General features: G+C 45.9%; 10 non-coding genes across 10 annotated transcripts; all 10 read left to right on the plus strand.

The window, feature by feature from the left end:
* Nucleotides 1-871: 871 nt before the first annotated feature.
* On the plus strand, nucleotides 872-958 carry trnay-gua (transfer RNA tyrosine (anticodon GUA)). The gene is given in 2 exon segments: nucleotides 872-908; nucleotides 923-958. It is a non-coding gene; the product is annotated as a tRNA-Tyr (tRNA).
* A 5385-nt stretch (nucleotides 959-6343) lies between these two features.
* On the plus strand, nucleotides 6344-6430 carry trnay-gua (transfer RNA tyrosine (anticodon GUA)). The gene is given in 2 exon segments: nucleotides 6344-6380; nucleotides 6395-6430. It is a non-coding gene; the product is annotated as a tRNA-Tyr (tRNA).
* A 591-nt stretch (nucleotides 6431-7021) lies between these two features.
* Nucleotides 7022-7108, plus strand: trnay-gua (transfer RNA tyrosine (anticodon GUA)). The gene is given in 2 exon segments: nucleotides 7022-7058; nucleotides 7073-7108. It is a non-coding gene; the product is annotated as a tRNA-Tyr (tRNA).
* A 591-nt stretch (nucleotides 7109-7699) lies between these two features.
* Nucleotides 7700-7786, plus strand: trnay-gua (transfer RNA tyrosine (anticodon GUA)). Its single transcript is given in 2 exon segments — nucleotides 7700-7736; nucleotides 7751-7786. It is a non-coding gene; the product is annotated as a tRNA-Tyr (tRNA).
* A 591-nt stretch (nucleotides 7787-8377) lies between these two features.
* Nucleotides 8378-8464, plus strand: trnay-gua (transfer RNA tyrosine (anticodon GUA)). Its single transcript is given in 2 exon segments — nucleotides 8378-8414; nucleotides 8429-8464. It is a non-coding gene; the product is annotated as a tRNA-Tyr (tRNA).
* Nucleotides 8465-10314: 1850 nt separating this feature from the next.
* Nucleotides 10315-10401, plus strand: trnay-gua (transfer RNA tyrosine (anticodon GUA)). The gene is given in 2 exon segments: nucleotides 10315-10351; nucleotides 10366-10401. It is a non-coding gene; the product is annotated as a tRNA-Tyr (tRNA).
* Nucleotides 10402-10992: 591 nt separating this feature from the next.
* On the plus strand, nucleotides 10993-11079 carry trnay-gua (transfer RNA tyrosine (anticodon GUA)). Its single transcript is given in 2 exon segments — nucleotides 10993-11029; nucleotides 11044-11079. It is a non-coding gene; the product is annotated as a tRNA-Tyr (tRNA).
* A 593-nt stretch (nucleotides 11080-11672) lies between these two features.
* Nucleotides 11673-11759, plus strand: trnay-gua (transfer RNA tyrosine (anticodon GUA)). The gene is given in 2 exon segments: nucleotides 11673-11709; nucleotides 11724-11759. It is a non-coding gene; the product is annotated as a tRNA-Tyr (tRNA).
* Nucleotides 11760-13028: 1269 nt separating this feature from the next.
* On the plus strand, nucleotides 13029-13115 carry trnay-gua (transfer RNA tyrosine (anticodon GUA)). The gene is given in 2 exon segments: nucleotides 13029-13065; nucleotides 13080-13115. It is a non-coding gene; the product is annotated as a tRNA-Tyr (tRNA).
* A 591-nt stretch (nucleotides 13116-13706) lies between these two features.
* trnay-gua (transfer RNA tyrosine (anticodon GUA)) lies at nucleotides 13707-13793 on the plus strand. The gene is given in 2 exon segments: nucleotides 13707-13743; nucleotides 13758-13793. It is a non-coding gene; the product is annotated as a tRNA-Tyr (tRNA).
* The last annotated feature ends 211 nt before the right edge of the window (nucleotides 13794-14004 follow it).

The following is a 14004-nucleotide window of genomic DNA, read 5'->3' on the forward strand; positions in this document are numbered from 1 at the left end:
AACGCAACTACTTGCAATCAAAGGGGATGTAGCTCAGCGGAAGAGAGTGTTGGTTGCTTGAATGAGGACCTGGGTTGAATCTCCAGCATCTCCACGAAACTACCAAACTCAGCAGATTACATCTTTAACGGGAACATATGTGTCTGCAGCACTTCTGACCATCTAGGTGATGGCATTTGTCTATATCCGACAACCTTCGATAGCTCAGGTGGTAGAGCGGAGGACTGTAGGTGAAAGTGCACCAATCCTTAGGTCGCTGGTTCAAAGCAGGATTGAAGGATTGTGTATTTTCTTGTGGCTTACGCCAACGTTTTGACAGCAGTGCACTTTGACATGTGCTTGACAAACAAATTAACTTTCCCTGAGTGCCGAAATCTTCAATTGTTGACCTTTAATAGGAATGTTGGTAGAGCAGCAGAGAGTACTTAAAATTGCAAAAATCCTTCGGTCACTGGCTCACACGAGGATAACGTTTTCTGCAGTTGTGCCAAGTTTTTGATTTTTGCCTAGTGTTTCCCCAGAAGCAAATTATTCCCTGACCGGGAACAAAACCCGGGACGCGGCGGTGAGAGCGCCGAATCCTAACCACATGAACATCGTGGAGAAGGCAAAAGCGATTTCGCAGTGAGGGGGCTAAACAGCATTCTTTACCGTCGGCTCACTTTTTCTCTATCCCCAAACGCAACTACTTGCAATCAAAGGGGATGTAGCTCAGCGGAAGAGAGTGTTGGTTGCTTGAATGAGGACCTGGGTTCAATCTCCAGCATCTCCACGAAACCACCAAACTCAGCAGATTACATTTTTTCTGGGAACATATGTGCCTGCAGCACTTCTGACCATCTAGGTGATGGCATTTTTCTAAATCTGGCAACCTTCGATAGCTCAGTTGGTAGAGCGGAGGACTGTAGGTGAAAGTGCAGCAATCCTTAGGTCGCTGGTTCAAATCCGGCTCGAAGGATTGTGTATTTTCTTGTGGCTTACGCCAACGTTTTGACAGCAGTGCACTTTGACATGTGCTTGACAAACAAATTAACTTTCCCTGAGTGCTGAAATCTTCAATTGTTGACCTTTGATAGGAATGTTGGTAGAGCAGCAGAGAGTACTTAAAATTGCAACAATCCTTCGGTCACTGGCTCACACGAGGATAACTTTTTCTGCAGTTGTGCCAAGTTTTTGATTTTTGCCTAGTGTTTCCCCAGAAGCAAATTATTCCCTGACCGGGAACAAACCCCGGGACGCGGCGGTGAGAGCGACGAATCCTAACCACTAGAACATTGTGGAGAAGGCAAAAGCTATTTCGCAGTGAGGGGGCTAAACAGCATTCTTTACCGTCGGCTCACTTTTTCTCTATCCCCAAATGCAACTACTTGCAATCAAAGGGGATGTAGCTCAGCGGAAGAGAGTGTTGGTTGCTTGAATGAGGACCTGGGTTCAATCTTCAGCATCTCCACGAAACTACCAAACTCAGCAGATTACATCTTAAACGGGAACATATGTGTCTGCAGCACTTCTGACAATCTAGGTGATGGCATTTGTCTTTATCCGACAACCTTCGATAGCTCAGTTGGTAGAGCGGAGGACTGTAGGTGAAAGTGCACCAATCCTTAGGTAGCTGGTTCAAATCAGGCTCGAAGGATTGTGTATTTTCTTGTAGCTTACGCCAACGTTTTGACAGCAGTGCACTTTGACATGTGCTTGACAAACAAATGAACTTTCCCTGAGTGCCGAAATCTTCAATTGTTGACCTTTGATAGGAATGTTGGTAGAGCAGCAGAGAGTACTTAAAATTGCAACAATCCTTCGGTCACTGGCTCACACGAGGATAACTTTTTCAGCAGTTGTGCCAAGTTTATGATTTTTGCCTAGTGTTTCCCCAGAAGCAAATTATTCCCTGACCGGGAACAAACCCCGGGATGCGGCGGTGAGAGCGCCGAATCCTAACCACTAGAACATCGTGGAGAAGGCAAAAGCGATTTCGCAGTGAGGGGGCTAAACAGCATTCTTTACCGTCGGCTCACTTTTTCTCTATCCCCAAACGCAACTACTTGCAATCAAAGGGGATGTAGTGTTGGTAAATGGAATGAGGAGAAGGGAGAGTCGGTCAAGGACTGATTCAGACAAGGCGCTAAATAATATGACAAGCGATAGTTTATTCAGAGTGAAGATATTTGGTACAGCGTGCACGGACTCGTTCCAGTAGCTCTGAGGGAGCCAGCGGAAGAGAGTCCCTAAAACAGTTTGTTTACATGTTTTATACAACACAGAAAGTAGGTTGAGTCTTGAAGTCCCGATCCTCTGGTTGGCTCAGGTCCAGGCGTTGTCACCGTCGATTGGCTCCATCTGTTCATGCATCTTCCTGCGATCTTGCACAATGTTCTGATGATGTTAGGTTTCTATCAAAGCTCTAAATCTGGGTGTGAGTGCCTTGGATAAGCTATGGCATATGTGTGTGTGTGTGTTCCTGTTTTCACAGGGTCGAGCATGCCAGACACTGTTGCTGTTATCACGAGATGGGGCCCCCGCAGGCTTGTGGTTGGACCAGTTCCTGTTATGTGCTGCAAGTGGAAACATCAGTTTGCTTGTGTAAGCTGCATTGAGACATAACTAGTTGGTTAGTGGAAAACATGTGTAATAGCTATAATTCATGGTAATAACGTTTGTTAGCTTGGTGCATGTTAGAGGCACACTAAGTAGAAAATCTTACAAATTCTTACAAATCCCTCTCTTCACGTCTCCAAAGAGACGTGACATAAGCAGCTATAAGTAAAAACCCTCAGGCTCTTCCCAGTCTAAACTATTGTACCAGGTGGGCTCGTTATCACCCGGGAACTTAAAACCTTCACATTGAGGAGAGCCAACATTCATTTAATGCCCAGTATAAGGTAACTTTTCTGAGGCGTGACAGAAACAATGAAGCCCATGGCCAATATAAGGGAACTTTTTCTTAGGGAAAAAGTTTTAGATTCCCTCTCTTCACGTCTCAACCGAGACGTGACATAAAGTTAGATGTCTGAGTCCCCCACACCATGGTACGCAGATTCGTCCCCACTTCCCAGATCATCATAGTCCTCCCTCTCCCCTTCGGCTATCGCGTCGGGTTGCCTTCCCAGTTTCCTCAGCCAACAGGAGCCAGTTGTTAGAGGACCCGGAGATACCGGTAGCTATCTGGATGGTATCATCCACAGTTGGCGGGGAGGTATCTAAAGTAACTGGACCCCATGCTCCATCCTTCCTAGGCGCTGCCTCAGGAGATTAAATGTTGTCCTTCACCGTGATTGCTGTGTTGGAGTGCATGGTTTGTCAGTGTAGTCAGTGGAGCGTTTGTGGATCCTGTGGTTGGTGGGTTGTTGCACCAGCCATGTGAGAGTTCCTAAGGATACTCCAGTAATTATTATAAAAATAACAAACAGGGGAGCTGATATCCCCAGCCGCTCCCAGGGAGTAAGGTACCCCTTCCCTGGGCTAGACGCCTTAGGACGTGGAAAAGGGGGCTGTGGCCCCATTTCCCTCGTCTACTGGATCAGTGGTTGGGGTCGAATTAAGGGCGCTTAAGTCGGCCCTGGTTTCAGTCAAAGTTCTGGAAGGGGTTGGGGCTGGTGTGCAATGTGTCAGGTGGTGCCAAGGTGCGCCTGATTTACCTTTGACCTGGACTGAGTGTGAAGTAACCTCCTTCACTTCGTACGGTCCAGTCCACCTGGGATCCTGCCACTTTCTCTTGTGGACCTTGATCCTTACCCAGTCACCAACCTTTACCCTTGGTGGTTCCGGTTCTCCCGACAGCTCCCCCTCTTGGACACGGTGTATCTGTTTGGAGAGAGCTGCAGACAATTCCGTCAATTTCCTCACATAGTCTGTCATACCTATCTGGTGCACATCAAGAGGGGGCATATGACCTCCCTCTCTTGGTGGGCCTGGAATAACCCTTCCTTTTTAAACAAATGACTCTTGTTCTTCTCTACCTCCCCGTCTCTAGCTACCTGCACTGCCTCTCTCAACCCACTCTCCATCGTGCTCAACTGGACCCTAGTCGGTGGCCCCCCTCCTAGATAACCTGCCTGCGTCCACTTCAACTTCAACCCCTCCCAAACCTTCTTTATCGACTTCCACTGCTCTTTTCCCCCTGACCTGTCCTGCATTTTCTGATCCAGAAAATCATTGAATTTCAGTTTAGGAGTATTAGGGATCGCCATATTTATTTAATTTCGGTGTGGATGTGATATCAGTATATATGTTAGACTATCTGACTACACTTAGCCCGTCACTGGAAGTTATTTCAGCGATGTATCCTTGGAGACAATTACTCTGCCTTAGTTCAGAGTTCCTCCCTCGTGCATTCAGAGTTTATGTGGTGTTAATTGTTAGAGGCAGACGTTATGGAGCATGCAATTTACCCTCACTCTCATACATTTCCACAGTTATTCAACATATTACATCAATTTAACATTTTTACACATACATTTTATCAGTTACATCAGTTTAAACACTTCTTAACATGTATTTTGTCTATTCCTCATCGGTCACAGCCGAACTATATGGAAAGTAATTTTCGTCCAAATTGGGTCTATTCCTCATCGGTCTCCGCCGAACTATATGGAATAATTCCTCATCGGTCACAGCCGAACTATATGGAATAATTCCTCATCGGTCGCAGCCGAACTATATGGAATAATTCCTCATCGGTCGCACCCGAACTATATGGAATAATTCCTCATCGGTCACAGCCGAACTATATGGAATAATTCCTCATCGGTTACGGCCGAACTATATGGAATAATTTTTGTCCAAATTAAGTCTATTCCTCATCGGTCTCCGCCGAACTATATGGAATAATTCCTCATCGGTCACAGCCGAACTATATGGAATAATTCCTCATCGGTCGCAGCCGAACTATATGGAATAGTTTTTGTCCAAATTAAGTCTATTCCTCATCGGTCTCCGCCAAACTATATGGAATAATTCCTCATCGGTCACAGCCGAACTATATGGAATAATTCCTCATCGGTCGCAGCCGAACTATATGGAATAGTTTTTGTCCAAATTAAGTCTATTCCTCATCGGTCTCCGCCGAACTATATGGAATAATTCCTCATCGGTCACAGCCGAACTATATGGAATAATTCCTCATCGGTCGCAGCCGAACTATATGGAATAGTATATCCTAAACACTGGCGTATCTAAACCCAGGACGTATCTAACGTTCATACAAAATTTGACCCGATATCCTTACTTCACTATCACATTGTCATTTTATGCCTAAATTTAAACAAGAATTCTTACCCATACTCGGTACCACTGATCAGAATTTAGATATACCTATTCGACAATATGCAAAGTTTGATTTAACAGGTTTTGCTTACCTTTGTTTTAAGGCGCCTGGTGATCAGTTTCCCGAGTTGAGTAGAATGGTTGTCCTCCCCCGGAATTTCACCCGTCCTCCACGAACCGTCCTTGCCTCAATTCGCCCTCTCTCATCCACTCCAACCAGTCTGGTTCAATTATTTAGTGAACCATCCTCTGCTACCAAGTTTCTGTTGGTAAATGGAATGAGTAGAAGGGAGAGTCGGTCAAGGACTGATTCGGACAAGGCGCTAAATTATATGACAAGCGATAGTTTATTCAGAGTGAAGATATTTGGTACAGCGTGCACGGACTCGTTCCAGTAGCTCTGAGGGAGCCAGCGGAAGAGAGTCCCTAAAACAGTTTGTTTACATGTTTTATACAACACAGAAAGTAGGTTGAGTCTTGAAGTCCCGATCCTCTGGTTGGCTCAGGTCCAGGCGTTGTCACCGTCGATTGGCTCCATCTGTTCATGCGTCTTCCTGCGATCTTGCACAATGTTCTGATGATGTTAGGTTTCTATCAAAGCTCTAAATCTGGGTGTGAGTGCCTTGGATAAGCTATGGCATATGTGTGTGTGTGTGTTCCTGTTTTCACAGGGTCGAGCATGCCAGACACTGTTGCTGTTATCACGAGATGGGGCCCCCGCAGGCTTGTGGTTGGGCCAGTTCCTGTTATGTGCTGCAAGTGGAAACATCAGTTTGCTTGTGTAAGCTGCATTGAGACATAACTAGTTGGTTAGTGGAAAACATGTGTAATAGCTATAATTCATGGTAATAACGTTTGTTAGCTTGGTGCATGTTAGAGGCACACTAAGTAGAAAATCTTACAAATTCTTACAGTAGCTCAGCGGAAGAGAGTGTTGGTTGCTTGAATGAGGACCTGGGTTCAATCTCCAGCATCTCCACGAAACCACCAAACTCAGCAGATTACATTTTTAACAGGAACATATGTGTCTGCAGCACTTCTGACCATCTAGGTGATGGCATTTGTCTTAATTCGACAACCTTCGATAGCTCAGTTGGTAGAGCGGAGGACTGTAGGTGAAAGTGCAGCAATCCTTAGGTCCCTGGTTCAAATCCGGCTTGAAGGATTGTGTATTTTCTTGTGGCTTACGCCAACGTTTTGACAGCAGTGCACTTTGACATGTGCTTGACAAACAAATTAACTTTCCCTGAGTGCCGAAATCTTCAATTGTTGACCTTTGATAGGAATGTTGGTAGAGCAGCAGAGAGTATTTAAAATTGCAACAATCCTTCGGTCACTGGCTCACACGAGGATAACTTTTTCTGCAGTTGTGCCAAGTTTTTGATTTTTGCCTAGTGTTTCCCCAGAAGCAAATTATTCCCTGACCGGGAACAAACCCCGGGATGCGGCGGTGAGAGCGCCGAATCCTAACCACTAGAACATCGTGGAGAAGGCAAAAGCGATTTCGCAGTGAGGGGGCTAAACAGCATTCTTTACCGTCGGCTCACTTTTTCTCTATCCCCAAACGCAACTACTTGCAATCAAAGGGGATGTAGCTCAGCGGAAGAGAGTTTTGGTTGCTTGAATGAGGACCTGGGTTCAATCTCCAGCATCTCCACGAAACCACCAAACTCAGCAGATTACATTTTTAACGGGAACATATGTGTCTGCAGCACTTATGACCATCTAGGTGATGGCATTTCTCTAAAGCTGACAACCTTCGATAACTCAGTTGGTAGAGCGGAGGACTGTAGGTGAAAGTGCAGCAATCCTTAGGTCGCTGGTTCAAATCCGGCTCGAAGGATTGTGTATTTTCTTGTGGCTTACGCCAACGTTTTGACAGCAGTGCACTTTGACATGTGCTTGACAAACAAATTAACTTTCCCTGAGTGCCGAAATCTTCGATTGTTGACCTTTGATAGGAATGTTGGTAGAGCAGCAGAGAGTACTTAAAATTGCAACAGTCCTTCGGTCACTGGCTCACACGAGGATAACTTTTTCTGCAGTTGTGCCAAGTTTTTGATTTTTGCCTAGTGTTTCCCCAGAAGCAAATTATTCCCTGACCGGGAACAAACCCCGGGATGCGGCGGTGAGAGCGCCGAATCCTAACCACTAGAACATCGTGGAGAAGGCAAAAGCGATTTCGCAGTGTGGGGGCTAAACAGCATTCTTTACCGTCGGCTCACTTTTTCTCTATCCCCAAACGCAACTACTTGCAATCAAAGGGGATGTAGCTCAGCGGAAGAGAGTGTTGGTTGCTTGAATGAGGACCTGGGTTCAATCTCCAGCATCTCCACGAAACCACCAAACTCAGCAGATTACATTTTTAACGGGAACATATGTGTCTGCAGCACTTCAGACCATCTAGGTGATGGCATTTGTCTAAATTAGACAACCTTCGATAGCTCAGTTGGTAGAGCGGAGGACTGTAGGTGAAAGTGCAGCAATCCTTAGGTCGCTGGTTCAAATCCGGCTCGAAGGATTGTGTATTTTCTTGTGGCTTACGCCAATGTTTTGACAGCAGTGCACTTTGACATGTGCTTGACAAACAAATTAACTTTCCCTGAGTGCCGAAATCATCAATTGTTGACCTTTGATAGGAATGTTGCTAGAACAGCAGAGAGTACTTATAATTGCAACAATCCTTCGGTCACTGGCTCACACGAGGATAACTTTTTCTGCAGTTGTGCCAAGTTTTTGATTTTTGCCTAGTGTTTCCCCAGAAGCAAATTATTCCCTGACCGGGAACAAACCCCGGGATGCGGCGGTGAGAGCGCCGAATCCTAACCACTAGAACATCGTGGAGAAGGCAAAAGCGATTTCGCAGTGAGGGGGCTAAACAGCATTCTTTACCGTCGGCTCACTTTTTCTCTATCCCCAAACGCAACTACTTGCAATCAAAGGGGATGTAGCTCAGCGGAAGAGAGTGTTGGTTGCTTGAATGAGGACCTGGGTTGAATCTCCAGCATCTCCACGAAACTACCAAACTCAGCAGATTACATCTTTAACGGGAACATATGTGTCTGCCGTCCTTCTGACCATCTAGGTGATGGCATTTGTCTAAAGTCGACAACCTTCGATAGCTCAGTTGGTAGAGCGGAGGACTGTAGGTGAAAGTGCAGCAATCCTTAGGTCGCTGGTTCAAATCCGGCTCGAAGGGTTGTGTATTTTCTTGTGGCTTACGCCAACGTTTTGACAGCAGTGCACTTTGACATGCGCTTGACAAACAAATTAACTTTCCCTGAGTTCCGAAATCTTCAATTGTTGACCTTTGATAGGAATGTTGGTTGTGCAGCAGAGAGTACTTAAAATTGCAAAAATCCTTCGGTCACTGACTCACACGAGGATAACGTTTTCTGCAGTTGTGCCAAGTTTTTGATTTTTGCCTAGTGTTTCCCCAGAAGCAAATTATTCCCTGACCGGGAACAAAACCCGGGACGTGGCGGTGAGAGCGCCGAATCCTAACCACGTGAACATCGTGGAGAAGGCAAAAGCGATTTCGCAGTGAGGGGGCTAAACAGCATTCTTTACCGTCGGCTCACTTTTTCTCTATCCCCAAACGCAACTACTTGCAATCAAAGGGGATGTAGCTCAGCGGAAGAGAGTGTTGGTTGCTTGAATGAGGACCTGGGTTCAATCTCCAGCATCTCCACGAAACCACCAAACTCAGCAGATTACATTTTTAACGGGAACATATGTGTCTGCCGTCCTTCTGACCATCTAGGTGATGGCATTTGTCTAAATTCGACAACCTTCGATAGTTCAGTTGGTAGAGCGGAGGACTGTAGGTGAAAGTGCAGCAATCCTTAGGTCGCTGGTTTAAATCCGGCTCGAAGGATTGGTTATTTTCTTGTGGCTTACGCCAACGTTTTGACAGCAGTGCACTTTGACATGCGCTTGACAAACAAATTAACTTTCCCTGAGTTCCGAAATCTTCAATTGTTGACCTTTGATAGGAATGTTGGTAGAGCAGCAGAGAGTACTTAAAATTGCAAAAATCCTTCGGTCAAAACCCGGGACTTGGCGGTGAGAGCGCCGAATCCTAACCACATGAACATCGTGGAGAAGGGAAAAGCGATTTCGCAGTGAGGGGGCTAAACAGCATTCTTTACCGTCGGCTCACTTTTTCTCTATCCCCAAACGCAACTACTTGCAATCAAAGGGGATGTAGCTCAGCGGAAGAGAGTGTTGGTTGCTTGAATGAGGACCTGGGTTCAATCTCCAGCATCTCCACGAAACCACCAAACTCAGCAGATTACATTTTTAACGGGAACATATGTGTCTGCCGTCCTTCTGACCATCTAGGTGATGGCATTTGTCTAAATTCGACAACATTCGATAGTTCAGTTGGTAGAGCGGAGGACTGTAGGTGAAAGTGCAGCAATCCTTAGGTCGCTGGTTCAAATCCGGCTCGAAGGATTGGTTATTTTCTTGTGGCTTACGCCAACGTTTTGACAGCAGTGCACTTTGACATGCGCTTGACAAACAAATTAACTTTCCCTGAGTTCCGAAATCTTCAATTGTTGACCTTTGATAGGAATGTTGGTAGAGCAGCAGAGAGTACTTAAAATTGCAAAAATCCTTCGGTCACTGGCTCACACGAGGATAACGTTTTCTGCAGTTGTGCCAAGTTTTTGATTTTTGCCTAGTGTTTCCCCAGAAGCAAATTATTCCCTGACCGGGAACAAAACCCGGGACTTGGCGGTGAGAGCGCCGAATCCTAACCACATGAACATCGTGGAGAAGGCAAAAGCGATTTCGCAGTGAGGGGGCTAAACAGCATTCTTTACCGTCGGCTCACTTTTTCTCTATCCCCAAACGCAACTACTTGCAATCAAAGGGGATGTAGCTCAGCGGAAGAGAGTGTTGGTTGCTTGAATGAGGACCTGGGTTCAATCTCCAGCATCTCCACGAAACCACCAAACTCAGCAGATTACATTTTTAACGGGAACATATGTGTCTGCCGTCCTTCTGACCATCTAGGTGATGGCATTTGTCTAAATTCGACAACCTTCGATAGTTCAGTTGGTAGAGCGGAGGACTGTAGGTGAAAGTGCAGCAATCCTTAGGTCGCTGGTTCAAATCCGGCTCGAAGGATTGGTTATTTTCTTGTGGCTTACGCCAACGTTTTGACAGCAGTGCACTTTGACATGCGCTTGACAAACAAATTAACTTTCCCTGAGTTCCGAAATCTTCAATTGTTGACCTTTGATAGGAATGTTGGTAGAGCAGCAGAGAGTACTTAAAATTGCAAAAATCCTTCGGTCACTGGCTCACACGAGGATAACGTTTTCTGCAGTTGTGCCAAGTCTTTGATTTTTGCCTAGTGTTTCCCCAGAAGCAAATTATTCCCTGACCGGGAACAAACCCCGGGATGCGGCGGTAAGAGCGCCGAATCCTAACCACTAGAACATCGTGGAGAAGGCAAAAGCGATTTCGCAGTGAGGGGGCTAAACAGCATTCTTTACCGTCGGCTCACTTTTTCTCTATCCCCAAACGCAACTACTTGCAATCAAAGGGGATGTAGCTCAGCGGAAGAGAGTGTTGGTTGCTTGAATGAGGACCTGGGTTCAATCTCCAGCATCTCCACGAAACCACCAAACTCAGCAGATTACATTTTTAACGGGAACATATGTGTCTGCAGCACTTCTGACCATCTAGGTGATGGCATTTGTCTAAATCTGACAACCTTCGATAGCTCAGTTGGTAGAGCGGAGGACTGTAGGTGAAAGTGCAGCAATCCTTATGTCGCTGGTTCAAATCCGGCTCGAAGGACTGTGTATTTTCTTGTGGCTTACGCCAACGTTTTGACAGCAGTGCACTTTGACATGTGCTTGACAAACAAATTAAAACTTTTCCTGAGTGCCGAAATCTTCGATTGTTGACCTTTGATAGGAATGTTCGTAGAGCAGCAGAGAGTACTTAAAATTGCAACAATCCTTCGGTCACTGGCTCACACGAGGATAACTTTTTCTGCAGTTGTGCCAAGTTTTTGATTTTTGCCTAGTGTTTCCCCAGAAGCAAATTATTCCCTGACCGGGAACAAACCCCGGGATGCGGCGGTGAGAGCGCCGAATCCTAACCACTAGAACATCATGGAGAAGGCAAAAGCGATTTCGCAGTGAGGGGGCTAAACAGCATTCTTTACCGTCGGCTCACCTTTTCTCTATCCCCAAACGCAACTACTTGCAATCAAAGGGGATGTAGCTCAGCGGAAGAGAGTGTTGGTTGCTTGAATGAGGACCTGGGTTCAATCTCCAGCATCTCCACGAAACCACCAAACTCAGCAGATTACATTTTTTACGGGAACATATGTGCCTGCAGCATTTCTGACCATCTAGGTGATGGCATTTTTCCAAATCTGACAACCTTCGATAGCTCAGTTGGTAGAGTGGAGGGCTGTAGGTGAAAGTGCAGCAATCCTTAGGTCGCTGGTTCAAATCCGGCTCGAAGGGTTGTGTATTTTCTTGTGGCTTACGCCAACGTTTTGACAGCAGTGGACTTTGACATGTGCTTGACAAACAAATTAACTTTCCCTGAGTGCCGAAATCTTCGATTGTTGACCTTTGATAGGAATGTTGGTAGAGCAGCAGAGAGTACTTAAAATTGCAACAATCCTTCGGTCACTGGCTCACACGAGGATAACTTTTTCTGCAGTTGTGCCAAGTTTCTGATTTTTGCCTAGTGTTTCCCCAGAAGCAAATTATTCCCTGACCGGGAACAAACCCCGGGATGCGGCGGTGAGAGCGCCGAATCCTAACCACTAGAACATCGTGGAGAAGGCAAAAGCGATTTCGCAGTGAGGGGGCTAAACAGCATTCTTTACCGTCGGCTCACTTTTTCTCTATCCCCAAACGCAACTACTTGCAATCAAAGGGGATGTAGCTCAGCGGAAGAGAGTGTTGGTTGCTTGAATGAGGACCTGGGTTCAATCTCCAGCATCTCCACGAAACCACCAAACTCAGCAGATTACATTTTTAACGGGAACATATGTGTCTGCAGCACTTCAGACCATCTAGGTGATGGCATTTGTCTAAATTAGACAACCTTCGATAGCTCAGTTGGTAGAGAGGAGGACTGTAGGTGAAAGTGCAGCAATCCTTAGGTCGCTGGTTCAAATCAGGCTCGAAGGATTGTGTATTTTCTTGTGGCTTTCGCCAACGTTTTGACAGCAGTGCACTTTGACATGTGCTTGACAAACAAATTAACTTTCCCTGAGTGCCGAAATCTTCAATTGTTGACCTTTGATAGGAATGTTGGTAGAGCAGCAGAGAGTACTTAAAATTGCAACAATCCTTCGGTCACTGGCTCACACGAGGATAACTTTTTCTGCAGTTGTGCCAAGTTTTTGATTTTTGCCTAGTGTTTCCCCAGAAGCAAATTATTCCCTGACCGGGAACAAACCCCGGGACGCGGCGGTAAGAGCGCAGAATCCTAACCACTAGAACATTGTGGAGAAGGCAAAAGCGATTTCGCAGTGAGGGGGCTAAACAGCATTCTTTACCGTCGGCTCACTTTTTCTCTATCCCCAAACGCAACAACTTGCAATCAAAGGGGATGTAGCTCAGCGGAAGAGAGTGTTGGTTGCTTGAATGAGGACCTGGGTTCAATCTCCAGCATCTCCACGAAACCACCAAACTCAGCAGATTACATTTTTAACGGGAACATATGTGCCTGCAGCACTTCTGACCATCTAGGTGATGGCATTTGTCTAAAACTGACAACCTTCAATAGCTCAGTTGGTAGAGCGGAGGACTGTAGGTGAAAGTGCAGCAATCCTTAGGTCGCTGGTTCAAATCCGGCTTGAAGGATTGTATATTTTCTTGTGGCTTACGCCAACGTTTTGACAGCAGTGCACTTTGACATGCGCTTGACAAACAAATTAACTTTCCCTGAGTTCCGAAATCTTCGATTGTTGACCTTTGATAGGAATGTTGGTAGAGCAGCAGAGAGTACTTAAAATTGCAACAATCCTTCGGTCACTGGCTCACACGAGGATAACTTTTTCTGCAGTTGTGCCAAGTTTTTGATTTTTGCCTAGTGTTTCCCCAGAAGCAAATTATTCCCTGACCGGGAACAAACCCCGGGACGCGGCGGTGAGAGCGCCGAATCCTAACCACTAGAACATTGTGGAGAAGGCAAAAGCGATTTCGCAGTGAGGGGGCTAAACAGCATTCTTTACCGTCGGCTCACTTTTTCTCTATCCCCAAACGCAACTATTTGCAATCAAAGGGGATGTAGCTCAGCGGAAGAGAGTGTTGGTTGCTTGAATGAGGACCTGGGTTGAATCTCCAGCATCTCCACGAAACTACCAAACTCAGCAGATTACATCTTTAACGGGAACATATGTGTCTGCAGCACTTCTGACAATCTAGGTGATGGCATTTGTCTATATCTGACAACCTTCGATAGCTCAGTTGGTAGAGCGGAGGACTGTAGGTGAAAGTGCACCAATCCTTAGGTCGCTGGTTCAAATCAGGCTCGAAGGATTGTTTATTTTCTTGTGGCTTACGCCAACGTTTTGACAGCAGTGCACTTTGACATGTGCTTGACAAACAAATTAACTTTCCCTGAGTGCCGAAATCATCAATTGTTGACCTTTGATAGGAATGTTGCTAGAACAGCAGAGAGTACTTAAAATTGCAACAATCCTTCGGTCACTGGCTCACACGAGGATAACTTTTTCTGCAGTTGTGCCAA

The sequence above is a fragment of the Salmo salar genome, chromosome 07 (assembly GCF_965601325.2).
Source record: "Salmo salar chromosome 07, fSalSal1, whole genome shotgun sequence".
NCBI lineage: Eukaryota > Metazoa > Chordata > Actinopteri > Salmoniformes > Salmonidae > Salmo > Salmo salar.